Genomic DNA, 23,060 nt, shown 5'->3' with positions numbered 1-23,060 from the left:
CTCTGCTCAGAACACCTACATGATTTTGTTTGATTTTTTCTTATGAAAAAATGTCTTACTCATGTTTTCATAGTGAACTATGCGGTTTGTTTTATTGTCCAGGCTAGAATGCAGATTCTTAGACTATAACAGCTGGATGCGATTTGACATGAAGTCCTGAACATAGCCCAGGTAAGGAATATTTCTGTATCTTCCCCCTACATTTATACTTCTGCCTGTCTTTTTGTAACAATTATACAGATAGAAATAAGTTGCTAAATTATTGGTTGAAATCTGGTATTGAACCATTTTTTTTTAACTAGGCAGCATTTTTTATTAAATCTGCCACTCTGATTACCATTATTTTAGTAACGACACCTAGGGCAACCAGCATCTCTCTCTTTCAGTCTTTCTCACCACAGACTTAAGAATATGTCCCCCTACAATCTTTACCTTCCTTTCTTTTTCCTATTCTCAGAGATGAGTAAGTGAGTAAATACCTATACTTCATTTAACAACCCAACTTTCACCATGGTACCCTACTTTGGACATTACTGGGCACTGACTCAATATTATTCACTCTTCTTTTGTTCTGTGTGTATACTTCTCTCAACCCAGAATTCCACAGGGAGACAAGGTAAATGGAAGGCAGGATCTGGCTGTATCTTGGTCTTGGAAGTAATAATATCAAAATCCCATCTCTTGAATATCTAGTTCACAGTGACAGCAATACTAATAACAGTAGTGGATGACATGCACTGAGCTCCTCATGAGCCATTCTAAATTTTGTGTATTTGCTAGTGCACATGATCCACAGAACAATGAAGAGAATTAAGTTCTGAAGCAGAAGTTAACCACTTTGCCTAGTGTCAACTGATAAGTAGCAAAGCTAGGATACAAACCTAGAAAATTTGGCTTTAGCAAGAGACAGCTCTTATTCTGTGTCATATACTGCATGTCACTGGGGGCTTATAAGTAAGCGGGGGACACAGAAATTGTACTTCCCCAGCCTACTTCACTATCATTACAAGGCCTGGGACATGTACATAGAGAGTGACAAAGTCTATTATAGCAGCTGATGCACAGTAAGTGCTCAATTAATGATTGTTGAACAAATGAATGAACACTAGATTAAAACATACTTAAACAAGCACATAAACCAATTCAAGTCAGACGAAACTGAGAACTACAGACAATCAGTTTACATACAGAAAGGGCTCTTTCATATTTTACGAATAAATGATGTGTGTGCATTACAAACACATATTCCAACAAACATGCACACATATACTGACACACTTAGTTTCTCCACTTGTGACTCGACTGTGATTTTCCTGTCAGAGAGTAGTATTTTCCTAGACTCCAGAAATAACACTAAGGGAACATATTAAATGGTGTGTTATACAAATGCTAAGTACCCCACATACTCAGTGTTCCCTAGCCATTTCATAAACAAACTTTAAAAGTCAATTGGTTTAATTGAACTGTCAAAGTAGGTCAAACTGAAAGGGCAGAGATTATATATAAATAGTCCAATGTCTGTCAGTCTCGGGGAGCTAGTCATTAGGTGCCAATCTGATCATAATTAATATGTTATTAAAATCCTCACAAAATAAATTGACTTGATTTAAATCAAAGAGTTGAAGTCATGCAAGGGCAATGAAGAGAAAAAATGTTTAGGGTAAAGTTCTGTACTTTCCTAAAATTTCAAATTTGGGCAAACCGACATGGGCTATCTTATTTTTCTGCCTGGAGAAAGTAAGAGATCTTCTCATTTAATAATCTACTCATATTTTAGAGTCTTGGAAACTTAGAACATCCTAAATTTGTCTATATTAGATCAGAGTCATGATTTTCTCAGCCCAATATTGTGTCTCCAGTAAAAGGAACAAGTGGAGCATTTTGCCCACCTGCACATCAGCCTCAAGGTGTAGGTATGTTCACAAAATATCTGTGTGCCTAGCACAGTGGTTAGAACAAAACAGAAAAACACACACTTAAAAAATATTTGTTAGAATGAATTAAAATTCTTACTTCCAAGAACAATATATTCATGCATTTTCTCAAAAATGTTCTAAATTTCATTTTGTTTTCTGTCTGAATCTACTATGAAATTATGCTGTCTCATGTATGAAGTACAGTATTTGTAATAAATTTTTAAAATATTTTATTGAATATTTGCCATGTGCCAGGCATAGTATCTTAGTTTTAACCTCACAACAACCTTATGAAGAAGGTGCCATTCGTATGCCCATTTTATAGATGAGGAAATTGACACTGTGAGAAATGAAGTTGCCCAAGTGCATGCAGCTAAAACGAGAGAGAATTAGAATTTAAACAAACTCCTTGTGTTTCCAAAACATCAACTCTCCTTAACTCCAACTTTACAATTAAATGCACTGAGAGAAACAGTCTAGCCCCTCTTCCTTCAGCATAGTGTTCCTCCGTATTCTGGTATTTCCTGCTTCATAATCTTCAGGGCTAGGACAGGGGTTGAGCAGAAGTCTTGTTAAAAATGAAAATTCATCTCCATCACCCAGACCTACTGAAGCAAAACATCCAGACCTACTGAAGAAAGGTGGAGCCCTGGAATCATCATTATCATCATCATGATCATCATCATCACCTGTCACACTGGAAGGACGCTAAAATAAATTAAATGACATTTTGATTAAATAGTAATAAATATTACCAATATTTTCAGAACTGGCTAATGTGAAAGGCAAATATATTGTGTATTCATAACTCATAAGATTAATTTCAAAGGAGAAGCTCAATGACTTCAAATGCCACGATTACTCATAAATACAAAGGTTAAAAGGTTAATAGAGAGAAAGGTCAGTACTGTTGAATGGATGGTAAAAATTCACAAGGTAGGAGTAGGTAACCAATTTTCAGACTCTGAGGGTGATCTTGAATACATTATTTAAACCTCTCTGAGCCTCAGTTTACTCATGTTATAAAATGAGGAAAATAATAGGTATAATGGAATCACAAAAATACTGTAAGTAAATATGCGTATCCAAGTGCCTGGCATATAATAGACACATAATTAAAAATATCTTTTTCTTAAAACAGCTAGCTTCTCCTGTGTGGATAGCCTTAAAATCTGTGTATTTGTATAGCTGTCTTTTTTATTTTGATTACATGCTTAACTACAAGGTGGATTCTACAGTCCAATAACTATCCTGTAAAGCCACCTTCCAGGATCAAAAATGGAGAAACATGGGATTGTCTTGTATGTCCCTTGGAATAGCAATGCATTCATTTTCTTACAAACCAAATGCTCTTTACAAATACTGACCAATGCAAAGGTCTTTCTGCCCCATATGTTCTAAAAATGGCATAAAGACATTTTTAAGTTAACTAGCCAGCTTCTTTATTGGGTCAGCCACATGACTTTGAAAATAAAACATCAAGAGTTATCTCAGAAAAATTCAGCAAGCACTTTAGAGTTAGTTCTGCTGGGTAGAGCGTGCTAATAAGAACTGGGTCACAGGTTCAACCCCTGTGTGGGACCATTATATTCACTTTCTTACAAGACCTCCCTGGCAGTATAATTTTGGCCAGTCTTCTCACGCTGGCATAGCAATGGCCACAGGAAAGATGCAGTGGAGGGCAAGGCTTCAGCAGAAACCACCTCTGTTCTTTAAAAATATCTGCACAGTAACTGGGGTGGCCATTCTGTCACACTCTTTCAAGACAGACACCAACCCTGCTTTGACTCAAAGTGTATTCTGAATCTGTCTTCACTCCAAGAGAAACTTTAGCGGAAGTGCGCTCTGGAATCAATGATTGGGGTGGTGGATGGGGGAAGGATATGTGTGTATAATTTGAAGGGCACAGGGGTATTAAAGTATTTGTATTTTCACAAGGTATACTTATATAATGGAATACTGTTCAGTCAAAAAATAAAATAAAATGTCTTTTGCATTTACATGGATGGAACTGGAGGCCACTGTCTTAAGTGAAACAACACAGAAACAGAAAGTCAAACACAGCATGTTCTCATTTATAAGTGGAAGCTAAAACATGTGTACACATAGATAGAGAGAGTGGAAAAAAATGAACATTAAAGATTTGGAAAGATGGGAGAGTGGGAGGAGGGTGAGAGGTGAGAAGTTACTTAATGGATACAATGAACGTTATTCTGGTGATAGTTAACAGTAAAAGCCCAGATGTCATCACTATGCAATATAGCCATGGAATGAAACTGCACTTGTACCCCTTAAGTTTATACAAATAAAAAGAGATTTGTTCCCAGTGTTAGAAAAAAAGTAAAGGGGAAAGGTGCTAGGAAAGGAACTCATATTTATTAAGCACTGTGAGAGCTACTTGATATAAACCTTTCATTTATCTACTTATTAACTATTTCTTGGTGTTAGGCTCTGTGCTAAATAAGCACTGGGAAACAGGAACAAGGCAGACAATATTCCCTGATTTTATAGAATATGCTGTCTGATAAAGGAAACAAATGTTGAACATTAATTACAAGTATGATCAGTTTTATAAAGATAAGAGCAAAGGGAACTATGGAGACATATGGCAAATGACAGTTTCTGAGTGTAAAACACAGAAATCATTTCTGATTAAACTTAAGTTAAACTGGTTTATTAAGGGACTTTGGTAATGTTAAAAGTTTAAGTCGCTTACATAACAGGGTACACAGAGTATAATCTCAGACTCTCACAAACAAGATATTGTGGATCTATTTGGGATCCTACCATCAAATGACTGTGCCCCAATCACTTTGCTCCAACCAATCTGATTGTTTATTTTTGAACTTGTGCCCAACTGTGGTCAAGGTGCACAGAGCTGTTACCAAACAGAGTATGGGGTGGAAACAAAGCAGCTATGTTCTATGGACAAAAATATCCAAGAATCTCACTAAGGTGTTAGGATCAGAAAGTGAAATTTCAGGTGACATTTTAACTATAAGATATATATTATTTTCTCCATTTTATAGATGAGGAAATTAAGATCCAGAAAGCTTTCATGACTTCTTTAAGATCACAAAGTCATTAACTTAAGAAGCTTGGATGGGAACTCATGACTTTCAGTTTATAAAACTTACGACTTTTCCATTATATCACATTTTCCCAATTTGTATGTCATTAATACAATTAAAACATGGGATCTTAAAGATATTACGGGCTAGTTTTTGAATAAATTATGATGTCATTGGCATGTCTAATTAAAACACCTTTCACCTCTAAATATGGATGTACTTTGCACAAAGTCTGTTAAAGCTGTAACAAAATCAACCTTAGAAGATAGTAGTTGCATTACATACTTACTTAGTAAAACCACAAGGAAATCAAACTTAGAGGAAAAATTCAAGATACCACTTGAATTCTGCTAATTACTGTCAAGATGGCCAAAATCAAGGATGGCAGCTGAAGACACTGTTTACATATTGTCGTGGGGGATGAGATATTTTTAAAACTACTCGGCTTTTAGACATCAAAATGTGTGCAAATTAGTATTTTTCCCAATTTACTACAGCAAAAGCAAGTAAATTAACAAAATCTAGAATAATGGCAGACATGATAGTTGGTGAAATACCCTATAGAGAAGCATAATAAGTAAGACACAATGTCAGTTTTGAACTATTCCAAGCATTGTCTGTAACTTTACGACTTTTCCTCCCAGTGATAATGAGAGTGATGTTGAAATGAGGAGAACTTGGAAGTGACTCTAATATATGTAAAATTTAAGCAATCTCATTTTTCAACTTTATTATGAAACACACTCATAACTGATCATGATACAAAGTACATTTTGATAAGATTATTGAGAAAATGAATTACTGCTTTAGAGTCCAGATCCCAATTCACCTACTCATGTATTATTTCTGACTATTGTGATCTACTTTTTTATTGTAAGACCTATTCCACTCTGAATCACATAACACACAGCATTTATTCAGAATATGCCCCATTTCACAGTTTTCTAATTATTTCATGTATTTTCTTACCAGCTGGATAAGAAATTCACTGAAGACATTAATCAGCTCATAGCACAGAGGTAGGTACAATAGATTTCTCTTCTGTGATTTTGATCCTTGAAGTCACAAAAGTAACTTTATAAAGAATATGTAGAATTTTGAAAAATTTTATTAACTTGCTGAAACTAACAGGTACCACAGGAGCAAACTACAGGTTACCATATGCCCATTCCCAAGTGATATGGTTTGGCTGTGTCCCCACCCAAATATCATCTTGAATTGTAGTTCCCATAATCCCCATGTGTTGTGAGAGGGACCCAGTGGAAGGTAATTAATAGGGGCAGTTACCCCCATGCTGCTGTTCTCATGATGGTGAGTGAATTCTGATGAGATCTGATGGTTGTATAAGGGGCTTTCCCCGCTTTTGCTTGGCACTTCTCCTTGCTTCCACCACGTGAAGATGAATGTGTTTGCTTCCCCTTCCACCTTAAGTGCAAGTTTCCTGAGGCATCCCCAGCCCTGCAGAACTGTGAGTCAATTAAACCTCTCACCTTTATAAATTACCCAGCCTGGGTATGTCTTTATTAGCAGCATGAGAATGAACTAATATATATAAACCAAGGAATATATTTTTGATTAAGATTTAAAGCTAAAGATTTGAGATAAACCCCACAAGGTCAGATATATTAGCCCTTTTATATATTACTAAATTTTATTTGTGAATGTTTTTTATATACTACTAAATTTGGTTTATTAATGATTTTGGTGCTTATGTTCAAGGGGACCATTCATGTGTAAATTTTTTATAATGCCTTTAGGTTTAGAATCAGTATAACTCTGGCCTCATAAAATAAAATAGGAAGTGCTCCTTTTTTCTCTATTTTCTGAAAGACTGAAGGATTGGTATTATTGATCCCTTAAATATTTTATAGAATTAACTAGGGAAGCTATCTGGCCCAGAGTTTCCTTTGTAATAAAGTTTTGATTATGGGTTTCTATTTATTCTTAATCTAGTGTCTTTAATAACTTGTGTCTTTCAAAGAATATGTTCTTTTAATCTAAGTTGTTACCATTAGCACTTAGGTGTTTATATTATATACCCTAATATCTTTTTAATGTCTGAGGATCTGTAATGCTGTCCCAGTTCCTATTGGTAATGTATGTCTCCTTTGGTCTTAATCACTGTAACTAAAAGTTTATCAATTTAACCCTGAAAATTAGTCATGGATGCTCACTCTTACACTGAACTGGAATTATTTTGTAATTAATTGTTAATGTTCTTTTTCAACATTGAACTGAAATTACAATATAATTAGGCTAGAAGTTGAAATAAAAGGTATAGAGATAGGAAGGAAGCAGTAAAATTGCTTTTGTAGATGATTTGATCATTCATGTATGGTCAGCTCTCTATATCCTGTGGGTTCTATATTAATGAAATGTTCATTCATGGATTCCACATCCATGGATTCAACCAATTGCAGATCAAAAATATTTTTTTAAAAAAGATAGTTGCATCTGCAGAGAACGTGTACAGACTTTTTGTTCTTGTTATTATTCCCCAAACAATACCTGAGGTCAGGAGTTTGAGACTAGTCTGACCAACATGGTAAAACCCCCGTTTCTACTAAAAATACAAAAATTAGCCAGGCATGGTGGTGCACTCCTGTAATCTGAGTTACTCAGGAAGTTGAGGCAGGAGAATCGCTTGAACCCAGGAGGTGAAGTTCGCAGTGAGCCTAGATTGTGCCACTATACTTCAGCCTGGACAAAAGAGCGAAACCCCCCTCAAAAAAATACATGATATTTATATTATATTACATATTATAAGTAATCAAGATGATTTAAAGTATATGGGAGGATATGCAATATGCATAGGTTACATGCAAATATTATGCCATTTTTATATAAGAAATTTAAACACTCATGGATTTTGGTTTCTGGGTTGTGGATTTTCAAACCAATCCCCTATGGATAACAACTGTTGCAGGTGAGTGGTGACTATCTGGGGCTGGTGGCACAGGGTTAAGAAGAATCCACCAAGATAGCTGTAGGTAAAGAAAGGCAGATTTATTAGAGAAAGTATGAAAATACATTACAAGGAAGCAACGGGTAGGTCAGCAAGAGAGGAACTGACTGAAAAGAGACAAAGGCTTGTTGGAGATTTTACAGAATGGTGCTTGAGCTGTGTACTAAAAAAAAAAAAAGGCTTTGTGTAGTACTGATAATGCAAAGGTTGCAGTGAGCTAACTTGTAATGTTTATATCAGCCAAGGGTCTGGTGACAGCTGGGTGCAGGAAGATTGTGTGTTATTTGCACAGGAGGACTATGTGTTGTAGACCATGAAGAAAGGCAGACCTATAGCTTATCTGTTTTCTCTTTGTGCTTTCCCCTGGTCCTTCCAGCCTGATTCCACCCCACCCCCAAAATTAGGACTCCACACCAGTCATCTGTGATATACACTCAGGACTATATATAAACATCCTAAGAGTCTACAAAAAAAAAAAAAAAGTAACTAAAAATAGTAAGTGGTAACAACCTTTTACCAATGTTGCAGGGTGCAAGGTCAATATGCAAAAATGAGTAGTATTTTGTGTACTACAATGAACAATTCCAATTTAAAAAACAACATAAACTACACCGGCATAAAACCTTGAAATAGAAATAAATTTAACGTAACTAGCACAATGAAAACTAGAAAACATCACTGAGAAGAATTAAAGAATAAAAAATAAATGAAGGCCATCCTTAAAGATACAAAGATCAATATTCCCACAAAACAATCTGTAGAGTCAGTATACTACCATTCAAAATTCTAGCAGGAATCTGTATAAATTTAAAACTGATTCTAAATTGTATATGGAAATGTAAAGGATATGAATGAACTAAAACAACTTTGAAAAAGAACTAAGTTGTAGGATTTACACTACTTAATCTCAAAATTTACTGTAAACTTACAGTAACTAAGAAAGTGTAGTATTGGCCAGGCGTGGTGGCTCATGCCTGTAATCCCAGCACTTTAGGAGGCCAAGGGGGATGGATCACCTGAGGTCAGGAGTTTGAGACTAGCTTGACCAACATGGTGAAACTCTGTGTCTACTAAAATACAAAAATTAGCTGGTCATGGTGGTGCAAGCCTGTAATCTAGCTACTAGGGAGGTTGAGGCAAGAGAATCGCTTGAACCCAGGAGGTGGAGGTTGCAGTGAGCCGAGATTGTGTCATTGCACTCCAGTCTGGGCAAAGAGTGAAACTCCATCTCAAAAAAAAAAAAAAAGAAAAGAAAAAGAAAAGAAAAGAAAGTGTGGCATTGACAAAACAAAAGAAGGGTCATATAGATAAATGATATATAATATAAATTTCACACTTTTGGCCAATTAATTACTACAAAGGTGCCAAAATAATTGAATGAAAAAGGAAGATTGGCCAGGCGCAGTGACTCATGCCTGTAATCCCAGCACTTTGGGAGACCGAGGCAGGCAGATCACAAGGTTGGCAGTTCGAGACCAGCCTGGCCAATGTGCAGAAACCCCATTTCTATTAAAAAAAAAAAAAAAAAAAAATTAGCCAAGCGTAGTGGTGCATGCCTGTAATCCAAGCTACTTGGGAGGCTGAGGCAGGAGAATTGCTAGAACCCAGGGGGCAGCGGTTGCAATGAGCCAAGATTGCACCATTGCACTCCAGCCTGGATGACAGACCGAGACTCCATCTCAAAACAAAAAAAAAAAAAAGAAAAAAGAAGATCATTTCAACAAATTGTGCTGGAACAAGAAGATATTCATGTGGAGAAAAAGTAAATCTCAAACTTTACCTTACACAAAAAAATAATTAACTTAAAAGGACCATTAACCTAAACATAAAACTATAAAATTTTTAAGGTAAAATAGAGGAGAAAATCTTCATGACCTTACTGTCAAAAAAGATTTCTTAGGATATATAAAGCAGAAATCATACAAAGAAAAAAACCTTTAAAATTGGGTTTCATCAATATTCAAAGTCTTCTCACTGAGAAACATTGTTGAGGTTATTAACAGGAAGCTGCCAACTGAATGAAAATACTCACTATATGTATATCTGGCAAGCACTTATATCCAAAGTACATAAAGAACTCTTCCAACTTAATCAGATGACAAAATAAATCAATAAAAAATGGGCAAACAGCTGGGCCTGGTGGCTCACGCCTATAATCCCAGCATTTTGGGAGGCCGAGGCAAGCAGATTACTCGAGGTCAGAAGTTCGAGACCAGCCTGGCTAACATGGTGAAACCTCATCTCTACAAAAAATACAAAAATTAGCCAGTGTGGTGGTGTATGCCTGTAGTCCCAGCTACTCAGGAGGCTGAGGCAGGAGTATCACTTGAACTCAGGACGCAGGCGTTGCTGTGAGCCAAGATGGCACCACTGCACTCCAATCTGGGTGACAGAGCAAGACTCCATCTCAAAAAAAAAAGAAAAAGAAAAAGAAAAAAAAAGAGCAAACATAATACACAGTTGTCTAATAAGCTCTTAAAAGACATTTAAGATCTTTATTAGAGAAATGTAAATTAAAACCATAATGAGATACTACTATGCACACGTTATAATGAATAATATTAAAAGAATTGACAATGCCAAGTGTTACCAAGAGCGTGAAGAAATTGGAATCCTCATAATTCTGCTGGTAAAAATGAAAAATATTGCAATCACTTTTGTAAACAGTTTGCAATTGCTTATAAAGTTAAAGTTACAATTACTATACACCCCAGAAATTTCTCTCTCAGGAATTTATGACAGAGACATTAAAACATACATTCATACAAAGACTTGTATATGAATATTTACAGAAGTTTAATTCATAATAGTCAAAAACTGGAAATGATCCAAATGCTCAATTGGTGAATATATAAACAAATGCAGTATATCCATACAATGGAATATTATTTAGTAATACAGAAAAATGAACTACTAGTGCACAAAGTAATGTGGATAAATCTCAAAAATATGCTAAGCAAAATAAGCCAGATACAAATGAGTATATAATATATGTTTTCACTGATAATATAAAACTAAAAATGGCAAATCTCATATATAATGGTAGAAAGCAGGTCAATGGTTATCTCAGGCACAGGTTAAATTTGGGGGGCAATGTTTTATATTTTGATTGTGGTAGAGGTTACATGTCAATATAAATTTGTCAACACTCATAGCAATATAAAACTACAATACATGCATTTTGCTATACTTAAACTGTATTTCAATAAAATTGATTTTAAAATTTATACAACTCTCATTGTGACATTTCTCATCTTCTCCCAATTTTTAGTCCTCTCCAAAAGCCATCACACGTGGTAGAACATGACAGGAGTGGAGGAAACACATTATCAAGGGGTATAAGTGTTGTCAGCCTGTCACAGGACCTTTAGCACCTTAACAGTGGACTTTCCTCTTCTATTTATTCTCTGTTAGAACTATGTGACCTTCGGAAGCTGCCCATAAACACTTAAGCATCTCAACCTTAGTGAGCATTTAGCACTAAAAACTTTACCTGAATTGATACCCCAAGTCCACATTAATACATCAGAGAAATACCTAAATTGTATAGATGTGTCTTATCAACTAGAGAAGAGAGGAAGAAGATTATAGGGAAACAAATAAATGCTGCTTATTTCCTCTGTTCCACTAATTGACATAGATACAGAATGGCAGAGGAATGACAGTGAGCTGTACAGAAGAGCAAGGAGAGAAACCAGAGCACCAGACCCCACAATTAGCACCTAATTGGAGACAAAGGCTGGAGTGTGGAGGTTGCCTTCACAAAAAAAGGTGCAGAAAACTTGAGAACCACAGCAGTATGTGTACAAGAGACCAAAACAGAATTGGGAGAGATGACATTAAAAGTTTTGCTTAATCATGAATTAATATGCCATTTCCTGTGTTTTGTGAGAGTCCAATATCTGAATTGAACTTTTAATTATTCTTGGTTATTCACTGGTATAATTGGAATGATATAATTCCTACAGATATACTTTCAAAGAGCTTTGTGGCTTATATGGATTATTAAAATAAATTAAGTACCTCCTCAAAAGACAAGAAGAGAAAACAGGGTAGAAAAATGGCAACATTTGGGGGCTATCTCTGAAGATGAGATCTTCTCACTGGAAAAGCACAAGATTCTTCTTAAACCCATTTTGGATTTCTATCATCTAAACTTCCTTGCTGAATGAGACTCTGAGGATTACAGGATGCTTAGATCTCTTCTTACATACCCAGTAATAGTTAAATTCAAGTTACAACCCCCTCCATTTGTCTTTATTTTGATATCTTTTTAGTGTTTTTAGTTTAGGGAAGTAGCACAACTGCTTTTTTACTATTTCATATATTTTAAGACCCAGAGTATAGCACAAAAACAAACGTATTCCATCTATCATAATGATGGTAGAGAACAAAGCATATATTATATATATGTGTGTTTTACTTGAGCACAGATAAGCCATCAGGCTCACACATACAACAGCTGAAGTAAACATGGTTTTAGGATATGTGTACAGGCACACAGTGAATCCACAAGAAGCAGTGGCTCAGCAAATCAGATAGTCTTTGCAGAGGCTGTGTCTCATTTCCTATGGGACAACTGGGGAGTCCATGTTTTAAGGAATTTCTTATTTGTGAAGTTATGTGACAAACAGCCTGGGATCTCTTAACTGAGGATGTTACAGAGCTTGGTCACATGGCAGGAGTAATAACAAAAGCCAACTAACCTTGAGTAATTAGTATTAATATGATTCCACTTTTTAACCTGAGATTCGGCTTGCTTGGTCTGAAAAAAATGCAAGATTTATATTCTACGATTCTAAGTTACCTCCAACATTTTGGCAAGTAGACACAATATGTTAAAAAGAATAACACATCCTTCTAAAATTTAAATGTTTCCTCTGTTACACCCCCTTAATCCAGATGGCCTCTTTTGAAAATTTCATAAATTCTTGTATATATCCAGAAATTCTGGGTAACTCAAAACTGACTTTTGCTTCTCCTAAAGAGTACTTCCAAACTTATTTCTCATCATCTCTATAAAATTGTAAGCTGAAATTGTCTTCAAAAATAACAGAAAGGATTTATCTTCTATTAGATTATAAATGATACCTTTTTCTCACTCATATATAAATGGGAATATCCAAAATATGAAAAAAAAATGAAAGCACTGATGAAGCCAACAAGAGTCATTAACAGAACAACAGAGCCTTGCATTAACTCCCCTTAGAGAAGGACCATAAATCATATCAGGACCCCTGCTATGGTCTGAAGTTTGTGACTGCCAAAGTTTATGTATTCAAATCCTAACCTCCAAAATGACAGCATTAGGAAGTGAGGCTTTTGGGAGGTGATTAGGTCATGGAAGCAAAGCCCTCATGAATGCAATTAGTGCCCTTATTTAAAAAAAAAAAAAAAAAAAAAGGCCTGAGGGAGACTCCTTGCCCCTTCCACCATGTGAGGACACAGAGAGAAGGCAGTGTCTGAGACAGAAAGCAGGCCCTTACTTGACACTGAGTCTGCAGGTGCCTTGATCTTACACTGCCTACCCTCCAGAACTGTAAGAAATAAATATTTGTTGTTTATCAGCTACGTAGTTTATGGTATTTTGTTATAGCAGTTTAAAAGACTAAGAAAGCTTCCTTTCTCCCAATTTGCACACAATATTAAATAATGAAATATAATTTGAGTACTCACTGTCAAAGAAGGCTATCAGGGTCACCTACAGAATTCTACCCCATATCTATCTTTCTAGACATGCATCACCTTCTGAAAATATTACTCAATATTTAGAACCAGAATTTATGGTAAAATTTTAACTGTAGCACAAAGGCCTTGAATCAACCTAAGCAAATCGCATTTCCTTGAGATACTCAGTATTTAAGATTTGTAAGGACAAATGCCCAACTACCTATATTTACTTTCACCCATATCACCTCTCCTGAACTTGCATGCTATCGAGTAATTCTTTTATTTTTTTTAAGTTTCATTTATTTTGTATGTTTGTTTATTCTTTTGAAGAACATTTTATGACAGTCTATTTTGTGCCAGGTATTGATTTTGGTATTGAGGATATAGTAGTAAATAAAACCAAGGAAAGCCTACCCTCACATGGCTTACATTTTAATTGTTGTGGATTTCTCTTCAAGAAATATTATTGGGAGTTACATGTGAGTCCATTTATGTTGTGGATACAGAAACAAGTTCAGCAAGGCAAATGATAAATCAAGATATTCTCTTTAGAAGGAATCTACAGAGATCCTGGTGGAGACATCTTGAATTTTAAAGCAAAGGCATGATCTCCTTTTATTAAAAATCACTTTTAATTTCCTACTATGCATTGGTAGAGAATGAATTCCAGGTCTTGGGATACCAGGTGACCCTGACACTGAAGCAGCTGGTTTAAAGGAAATATGGGCTTGGTAGTAGAGGCAGGAAGTATAAATACCAGCCATGACTCTGCCCTGTGACTAAAGGGGAAATAAGGACCACTATGCCTGCCCACAGTTTATTTCTTACTGTTTATTTACTTTAAATAAATTTCATTTGTTTTCTTCTTCCTTTATTCTACTATTTTATGTCAGATGTGTTATCGATGGTTATCATTACAATTTACTCCAGAAGTTAGAGAATATCAAAGGGCTCATGATGGAACTAGAGTCAGACTCGACATAGTAACAGATTATCAAATACTTATATATTAGAGCTTATTTTATCCCATGCCTTTTTCCAGGCACTTTACATCTATTAGCCCATTTAGTATTTCTAAGTAGTGTAGCACATAGATGCTTACAAAAAAAAAAAAAAATTGGGGAGGCAAAAAGCGGTAAGTTGTCTGAGGTCAGAAAGCAAGAATATGATGGAGCTCGAGCTGTTCTCAAGCAGTTTGGGTTTCAAAGTCTGCAATCTTAAGCACAGTGCTATAAGGACTCTAAACAAATATTGGGTTGGATTCCATAAGGCAACTTGATTTTCCAAAGATATCTCACATACCACTGGATACAAGTCACAGGGGCCATATAAAAGAGGTGCTTGCACTATGGACTGGATCAGCTATGACATGGACTGAAATACCCACTAATGAGATACCTGCTATAAACATGACCCTCCCTGCTTTTTAGGGTAAAGGAAAGCACATTTTATTTTGTGTACAAAATAATTGCACTATGTTAGGCAGAAACATCTGGTACTGTTGTAGTTTGAAATTTAAACATCGTCTAACTGTGTAATCTGATATTGCACAAGGGGGTGAATTGGAGTAGAGCTTTTTTTGTGTGGGGGAGGAGGGCATATGAAGTCTTTGAAAACTCTTTTTACACTTATGGAATTCAGTACCTTATGAGATCACTAATCCCTTTATAGAAGCCACATGTAGAAGCTTTTACAAAAAAAAAAAAATACTTTTTGTAGTCAGATTGAGCTGCTTCAAAAAATATCATAAACTGGGAGGCTTATCAACAACACATATTTATTTCACACAGTTCTGGAGGCTGGGAGGTCCAAGATCAAGCTGCCAACAGATTTGGTGACTGGCAAGAGCCCACATTCTTGTCCATAAATGGTCCGTCCCTTCTAGCTTTTCCTCACATGTTGGAAGAGCAAAAAAGTTTTCTGGGATCTCTTTCAGAAAAGCATGAATCACATTCATGAGAACTCTCCCTTTTACCTAATCACCCGGAAAAGGCCCTTTCTCATGTTGGGTTTACTATTTCAACATATGAATTTTGGGGTGGAAAAGAAATATTCAAACCATGGTAATATATCTATATTAAATTATTTTAAATCAAAAAGCTAGTGTTAGACAACAATGTGAATATATTTAATGCCACAGGACCATCTAACTAAGAATGGTTCAAAATGGTAAATTTTATGTTATGTATATTTAATCATTTATCTTTATTATCCCATTTAACTGTCACAAAAATAAAAGGAGATGTAAATTATGATTTTACTCTTTGCAAATGAAGAAAATTACAACAAATGGAGTTAAGCAACTTGTCTCAAGTCATACAAGTAGCAAATACAGTAGAACCAAGACTGGAATCCAGGTTTACTTGATGTCAGTTCCTATGCTCTTAACCACTGTCTTATAAAAGTTATTGATTGATAGTTCTGCACTAATATATTCCAGCGATACTGTACTTTAAAGACTTAAGAGAAGTAATATAAAGATTTTAACTAATAACAACTAAACTTAAAGTCTGAAGAGCTCAGTTACAGATTTGGCTCTTGGGTAGTACATGAATCTCAGCCAGTGACCCACTTTCCTGGGCCTGAGATTTCTCTTCTGTAAAATGAAGGATTGCATCAACTGAGTCAAAATCCTCTCACAACTCTGCCATTCCACAGTTCCAGACTCTAATTAGATGTCTCTCCTCGTATCCACCTTGTTAACAAGAAGAAATACAAAAGCTATTAATTCTCCATAGAACTTTGAACTTGTCCTTACATTCCCATCTCCCTCCTCCTTGTGCCTGGGTAGAATCATGATCTGATAAAAACTCTAAGGAACTTTTTTATGTGCAACCCAGATAATCCAAGGTCAGGCTGTAGAAGCCGTTGTGTAACTGTTGGTTGAAAATCAATGGTACATGTCCTGTATTCAGGGACATATACACACAAATAAACACAAATCACTTACAATGACATCTGGTCCTTTGATTTGATAATGCAAATGCCAAAGGGTTATTTTTTCTTTTTTCCAATGTCATCTCATAAAGGCAACGTATTTCATGAGGCAGGCTTTGGACTTGAGTATGAACAGGGTCATTATTGCTGAATTTTAGGATTCTCCCCGGAAATGTAGGTGTCACTAAAGCAGCCATGTTGTCTTCGGCCTTAAGCAACCAATCGATACCCATACACCAGTTCTTTTTGTCATTATGACTGGTATATCGGCTCTAATATTATTGATATTTTCATCACCCAAATTAGTTTTCAAGATGTACTGCCAGACTGGAAATACTGGGTTAGAGACTATGCATTCCACTGCAGTATTTTAATGTAGTCAACTATTAATAAAAATAGTAACACCTGTACTATTTAGTCTGTGCAGGCATTTGGGATAAGAGTTTTATAAGCATCATCTAATGTTATGGCAACCTTATATGTTAAGTACTATTATTTTTATCTTTAATTTATATAGAGAGAAACTTAGGCTTAGAGAGAAGAAATGATTTCCCCAAAGTCACGTAGCTAGTGTTGAAGGCCTATGTGACTTCAGACCTTATTCCCTTAACCCCTTCATTATTGAGATAATGACTCCCATTGAGAATCAGCCTGCCTAAAATATACATGAAATAGAATCTTATTTAGAAATTCAAACAGTGTAGCAGAGCTCATCCTCTTTCATTACTGAAGAAAGGTTCTTTTCAATCTGAGAAAGCCATTCATTTAGACTGAGTTTCAGGAAGGAGAGACACATAGGGGTATACCAAAATTGGCTGGCTAGTGTCAATGAGGCATGACCAAAGACCACATGGGGACAAAAGCAGTGATTTAACTTCAGGTCAAGTCCCAGAGGCAAAGACTGAATCGAGGACCAAAGCCACGGTCACTTACTAGGTATGCGAATGGAGCATGCCAAGTGAAGGAAGAAATCATGAAACTATCAGTTAGCAATGACAAAACACAAAGTAGCTAGAAATTGGTCCTTTTAAAAAAACTAGGTAGTAACCAGTCAGAATGGCTATCATTAAAAAAATGAAAAATAGTAATTTATGCTGGCAAGGTTGCAGAGAAAAGGGAACACTTAGGCACTGTTGGTGGGAGTGTAAATTAATCCAACCATCATGGAAAGCTGTGTGGCAATTCCTCAAAGAGTTAAAAGCAGAACTACCATTTGACCCAGCAATCCCATTACTGGGTATATACCCAGATGAATATAAATCATTCTACCATAAAGACAGATGCATGCAAATCTTCATTGCAGCACTATTCACAATAGCACAGACATAGAATCAACCTAAATGCTCATCGGTGACAGATTGGATAAAGAAAATGTGGTACATATACACCATGGAATACTATGCATTCATAAAAAAGAATTAGACTGTGTCTTTTTTGGGAACATGGATGGAACTAGAGGCCATTTATTTAGCAAACTAATGCAGGAACAGAAAACCAAATACCCTATGTTCTCACTTATAAGTGGGAGCTAAATGAGAATTCATGAACACAAAGAAGGAAACAACAGACACTAGGGTCTACTTGAGGGTGGAAGTTGGGAGGAGGGAGAGAAGCAGAAAAGATAGCTATTGGATACTAGGCTTAGTACTTAGGTGATGAAATAATTTGTGCAACAAGTCCCTGTGACATGAATATAACTATATAACAAACCTGCACATGTAACCCCAGACCTAAAATAAAAGTTAAAATGAACAAAAATGAAGAGATTAAAAATTGGGTAGTAAAAGTAGAGGAATTTCAGTGGTCCTACTGAAGATATCAGAAGATAATCTTACTTCGAAGAGGTTGAGTCATGCCTAGTCATTAAGATATAATTCTGTACCTGAGCTGATGAGCTTAAACGAAGCTAGTATGGAAGAAATGACTAGACTTCACAGTCCAATGAAAGAGCATTTAAAAGATTGGTGCAACACAGAGACAGAGAAAAAAAAATAAAAGACTGATTCTAAATTAGATGAGCCCAGATTTTGAAACAAATACCTGCAATAGGGAAGGGTAAATCATCGGGCTTATAAAACTTTATAGATATATTTAAATTGCACTCAGTATGCAATTGCTTCATAATTAAACCCTGCTGGGTAAGCTCACTCACCAAAAAGCAGGTTGAGAGTAAACTTGTTGAAAGGGTGAAGAGAGTCTTACTTGCAGACACCGAGTTCTGATTGACAAAGATTTCCCCCATTACAAAAATTGTATTTATTTTATTTATTCCTATTTATTCAGTAGAAAATACTTTTCATGTACATTTCGAGTTCTAGACATAGAGTGGTGGGCATAATAGACAAGATCCCTGCCCTCACTGAACTTACATTCAATTAGAAAAAGTAAGTCAACAGTCAATAACAGCAGCATGGGATAATGCAGGGTGCAAGGGAACCTAACCAGAGATATGGGGACAACAATGACTTTCCAGAAGAAATTATACTTAATTTTGGACTAAGGAATTAGTAGGAGTGATTCTGGAAAAAAAGAGGCAGGCGGCAGGGTATTCTAAGATCAACCAGTAGCATCTTGAAAGAACCATAGTCTACTGGAAGTATAATCAATTTTACCAAGTGTCAAACATTTACTATGCTCAGAGTGTCATTTGCAAACAGAAAGTGGAAAGACATGAGGGTGGCCAGGTTCACAGGAGACAGAACAGGAGAACTTTGTAGGTTAAGATATTAGTACCTTTCCTGAGACAAATGGGAAGACACTGATGGGTGCCATTGATGAGTGCCAAGGAAGAAAATGAAATGATCATATTTACATTTTAGGAAAAGTGTTTTGGTTTAGCTCCAGGCTATGTTAGTTTGAATGGCATGTGTTATTTCCCTGTAAACAACTGATAAATATCTTCGGTCATCCCAGAATGAGCTAATGAAATTCACTTTCTCAACCTATAAAGCTGAAACAATCCCCTGAAGGTGACACCACAGATAGAAGCAACTATATAGTTTCTCTTTTATTACCGAAATATAATATACAGTGACAGTGACTTAGGAGTCTCAAGTGCTCCATTAAAAAATCCACATCCACTCCATTTAGTTAATTCTGATTGCAAATTGATCACTAGCTTGCATAAGTGTTGTTCATAGACAAAAACGATGATAAAAGATAATGGACATTAGCCTTTTTGGACCAAAATTTTTGGTGGCCTTAACTTTTTAAAATAGAACTTCACATAATAATGCCAACTGCTCATTGAATAGGTTTCAGCAAATATTGTAAAGACTTTATATGCATTATCTTACTTAACTTTATACTTCTCTGAGGTTAACACTGACATTATCCTTACCTCTCAGATAAGAACACTGAGGCTTAGAGAGGTTTCAGCAGCTTGCTGACGGATGTAGTTACCAACTGCAAAGCTTGCCTTCAAATCCATGTCTTTCCTATTGCAAAACACATGCTTTTAACCATGATCCAATTCTGCTTCGTTTTCATAGAGTGATGTGAGAAATGTCACAGTGCAAACTATCCTATCTGGTAATGAAGAAAACCATTGAAGAAAACTGTTTATTTTAACACTAATTATGTTGGAGCTCAAATGTGAATGCACTCTAGAACTTGGTAGAACAACCCTGTTGAAAATGACAAACATATGTAATTGTTTATAATACCTTTATTTTCATCCTGCACAAGCAAGGATCTGGAAAATCAGACTTAGACAGGGATTTTAGGATTTAGAATTAAGTGACTATATGTATGGGAAGTTAGCCCAAAACTTCAGAACAAGAGGTTAGAAAATATAGTAAAAATAGTCAGAAAAAGCACTTAACCAAAAGAGAGACTAGACAAAATTTTAGTCAAAATTAAAGATGAAACACTTCGTGTCAGCAAGACTGAGCAAGTTCTTATGGTTGAGAAAGTAATGAGAGGCAGACAAAGAGATTCTGCAGGCAGTTCTTAACACACAGACCCATATGCCCTGTGTAGAAAACAGTAAGCTGGTTTGGACTCAGCCTCCCATCATATGCAGGAGTTTTACCCATGATAGATTGATAGAAAGATTTATCATTCACCTCCACTTCAGGAAAGACACTTTGTATAGATTAGAGCCTTGAATAGACCAAGGCATTCTCTAAAGCCCAGATAGGCCTATACTGTAAGAGGCACTATAGGAGAATGGTTTGAGAACAACTTTCTAGAGGTAGACTTCTTAAGTTTGACACACAGTTTCAGCACTAACTGTGTGTCCTTCAGAACCTGCCTTATTCTCTTTGTGCTTCAGTTCTCTCATCTATAAATTAAGATAATAGTATCAATATCTACATCATAAGGTTGATATAAGGAATAAATGAGGAAATCCAGTGGAAAACCTAGCACACTGACTTGCACAAAATCATAACCTAGAAATATCATCATCATTGTTATTATTACTACCAACATTTTCATAGTCACATACTTGCATTCTGTAGTTATTAAGATACTCCTTCAGAATACAGAAGTTTTGGTAAATTGAACAGAATTTCAAACAACAACAACAATAAAGTCTTTGAAAAGTTCAAGGATCTTGAATAAGGCCAGTGTAAATTAAAGTACCAAGCAAATGAGAAAGCGCCAATGAGGTGGTAGAAGTAGCAGGAGTCTAATCAGGCATGCCTTGCCATTCTAATGAAAAATTCAGTTTTATTCCAAGGGCAGCATAATCATCAATAAACTAGGTTCCTTCCCCCAAGGGGCAGGTAGGCAAATAAGTGGATATTTCAGTGCACTATGATAGCTGTGCTAAAAATTAAAACAGGAGTTTTAGTGCAAAGAGAATGGAAACTTCACTCAGCCTTCAAGGAGCCTTCCACACCTTAAAAGAGAGAGGGGAAACGTATATATAGCTACAGTTTCATAAAAGGAAAGAAAATGAGGCCTTGACTTGATTCAAGTCTTATCAGAAGATGTTCCCATCCTCTTTCTATGCAAAATGCTTACCATCTGGGTCACTATTACAAAACAACGGTAATATTATGGAATAAAATTATTAAAAACAAGGGTAAATTTGTATTATGTCCATGCCACTGTATAATGTCAGTGTACATGTTGGTTTCTTCAATTTTTCCACCAATAAATCTCTTGCCAGGAAGCCCCTGCTTTTGAAAGTTTCAGGGTTGATGACCTTTCATATCATGATAGATTGGAAGGAAACTCATCTATTAATGGTCAGCTGGGCAAAGTAGCAGGCAAGCAGATGTACATTTTCACAATACCCTCAAAGGAGAAATTTGAATTCGTTACTTATTTCAATTGATGGAGAGAATGGTTTGTAGTAGGCAGAGATTTTATGAATATTCCTGAAATTCTGAAGCTCGGAAAGTGCCATCTTCAGACTTCTTATATCTTGTGATTTTGAAAGTGTAGTTTGGTCAAGTATGTTGGCAGTTTAGCTAGAAAGTTGATCTCAGGCTCAGATGCCAGCTAGTATGGTCCCAAGGTCCAGAGGACTGGCAAGGTCATCATACTGGATGACGTCTGGCTTTTGCATTAATGAAGAATATTTGGGTTTTGGCCTCTTAGCCAAAGACACTCACTGAAGATATCAAACAGTTTAAATATGTCCTGATGTCAGGAGGCAAATAGCTGAGGGCCCTGTAGTAACAAGATTCAAAATCATGTAGAGATGTCTTACTCAAGAATTCAGCAAATAGTTTATTCTTATTGCTCACCACCTGCAACGAGCCTTCCACTCCAGACATTTTAGCTTGAGTAGACTTCCATATATGACAGGCACAGTTTTATTCTCCTACCTGGATTCCTGCTGGTCAACCCTCCTCTCTAGTTCTCAAAACCCTGACAATCCTTTTAGATCTGGCTCCAGAGCTATCTCCTCTATGGAAAAAGGCCTCAATTTCCCCATCCTAGAGTGGGACAATTGCCTTCCTCAGAACTCCCTCATCATGTAGTTTCTAGAAGAAAACCTCAACCATACCTACGATGATGTAGTTAATACATATAAAAGAACAACTATAAATGTGTATTCACAAAATAAGCTGTCAAACAAAATTAGCAATTTCCTAGCTTTTTCCATTAAATATACAGTTACTGGTTAATTTGTTATGTCTTCAATGAGCCATTTTATTAGCACATAAGAGGTATAGGTATTAATGGTTTGGTTTAAAAATGTGTGGAACAAAAGCTTAAGTTAATAAATAAATCATTGTCACTTTTAGTCTTTTCTGGGAATTGGAGAAATGCCGACTTTGTGATATCTTAAATACGAGATATCTCAGTATATCCTATAGAATACCAGTGTTTGCTCTTAACATATTGGGACCCAGTGACCCAGATTCCTTAAGCCTGTGTCCAGATCTGTCCAGTCATATTTGTTATGCTTCACCCAGATACAGACTGAGCCTCCTGTGCCTGAACTACCTGAATTTTTGCCTGGCTAATCAGCTGGCAGGCCGACAAGCTGTTGGACTTTTTGATGGGCCAACTGGCAAGTTCCACTGGAAATATATAAAC

This window comes from Theropithecus gelada, chromosome 14 (genome assembly GCF_003255815.1).
Source record: "Theropithecus gelada isolate Dixy chromosome 14, Tgel_1.0, whole genome shotgun sequence".
In the NCBI taxonomy this organism is placed as follows: domain Eukaryota; kingdom Metazoa; phylum Chordata; class Mammalia; order Primates; family Cercopithecidae; genus Theropithecus; species Theropithecus gelada.
Note: the sequence above shows the minus strand (reverse complement) of the source record.